Raw genomic sequence first — 1,779 nt, forward strand, 5'->3', positions numbered from 1 at the left:
TGTTGGCGCCGTATCTTATGAATCCGTGACATTCGTGTATCCCTGCATCCGTGTAATCTCAGTCCAATGATTAAAATCATGTGGCTCACGTCGAGTCAAAAGGAATTTTACATTTACACGCCCGCTTCTAGATTTAACCAATGTCTCTTTTGCAAAATACTCCCTATCTCTTAATCTCCGGTGCATCAGATCTTGGGTCTCGTTTTCCCTGCCGACCAAGGGCGAGGAGACCACGGCGGCAGGGCGCGCCCGGCGGCAGTCCTACTCAGGTTCTTCCGCGCGCGACTTCCAGGGCGGCGCCTCCTTGGACATGCTCTGCAAGACCCTCCGCTGGCGTAGGGTCCCGGAGAGCCGCGGCTTCTCCACCTGCGACGGCGAGCTGCTGCCACAGGAGTCGCTGGGCGCGAGATTTACCTCCTGGAGGGTGGGCACCATGAAGCGGCACGTGCCAAGGTCGGCTTCAGGTCCGGCGTCCCTCCGTTGGTGATGCAGGTGACGAGCTCAAATTATGCCCCAAATTGCATCAGTATTTGTGAGATTTAACTGAATTTCTGTACCAATTCAATTGCAGATTGTGATGAATGATGATGGCCAGGAGATGGTCTATGCTAGTTGATTTCTGGAATATTGTTCCGGTACCGACGAAGCAGGAGGCAAAGGATTGCTGGATGGTTTAGGATAGATTGGTGTTATGGTTTTACTTCTCCCTGGAGTCTGGCTTTGCAAATAATCTAGTGATTCCTGAGTCTGACTTTGCTTTGGCGCTGTCATGATTCCAGAAAAGGGTCTCGGTGTCTCTAGATAATGTACCATTTACAAGTCTTAGGTGATGTATGCTGCTGTAACTGAAAATTTTCCTTGTTCTTCTGTACTGTATGTATTTAGTACTCATAGAGTAGCCTCCTGAGTAGAAAGTCGATTCCATTTTCTCTTTGTTGGGTGTGTGTGTGCCTTGTGGGTTTATAGTGTGTATGTCCAACGTTGGCGTCACTGATTTTTCAGAAAAGAGTGTAAATTGTTGTGAATGGAAATAACAGAAACAAACTGTTTCTTATACTTTGCTGTACTTACAGTTTGGGGTAGTCTGGCCTGAACTTACTGGAGTCAGACCGTAGTATGTGGTTAAACAATGCTTGATTTGTGTGCCTTATGTGAGCCATATGCAGCAGATTCAGTTTATGAGTATCAAATAAATATGTTGCTAAACAATGATTGTGCCAATTTATTACAGTTTTTCCATCAGGTTTGAAAGATTCCATAGAAGCATCATATTTTAGCAAGTCTTTGTAAATTGACATGAATCATCCATTGCAGCTTAGTTTCAGTTCTTACTCGCGTGAAGACACTGCAAAATGTCCCTGAACAATTTACTTAAGTACTTGTTTAATAAGTACTGTAAAAGCATGTCACTATATACCGGAGTTTTTGTTTAATATAAGTACTGCAAAATGTTTCTGAACACTTTACCAAAGTATGTCTATCTTTTTGTTTTAAGGATCTCATGATCGATTCATATAGAATGTGCTGCATTTGGCCATTTTGTGGCACTTGTATTGATATAATCTTATTGGGCATGTACCCGGAAACTTAAGCGAAACTAGTGCGTAATTTTGCTTACAGAAGTGTTGAACTTAAATTGAATGAATTCGTCTATCATTTTTTGGGTAGTTTCAAGTGAACATCTATGACATGATTCATAAAATAGAACATAGCTGTTGTCTGTTAACATAAGCTTGTTACATAGAAGCAGCAGTCCAGACCGCACAATTCAAAAAGAGA

At 42.8% G+C, this 1,779-nt stretch overlaps 1 long non-coding RNA gene across 1 annotated transcript; it reads left to right on the top strand.

The window, feature by feature from the left end:
- Positions 1-308: 308 nt before the first annotated feature.
- LOC124669719 lies at positions 309-1,056 on the top strand. Its single transcript, XR_006992304.1, has 2 exons — positions 309-492; positions 572-1,056. It is a non-coding gene; the product is annotated as an uncharacterized LOC124669719 (long non-coding RNA).
- The last annotated feature ends 723 nt before the right edge of the window (positions 1,057-1,779 follow it).

Source organism: Lolium rigidum, chromosome 7 (genome assembly GCF_022539505.1).
Source record: "Lolium rigidum isolate FL_2022 chromosome 7, APGP_CSIRO_Lrig_0.1, whole genome shotgun sequence".
Lineage (NCBI taxonomy): Eukaryota > Viridiplantae > Streptophyta > Magnoliopsida > Poales > Poaceae > Lolium > Lolium rigidum.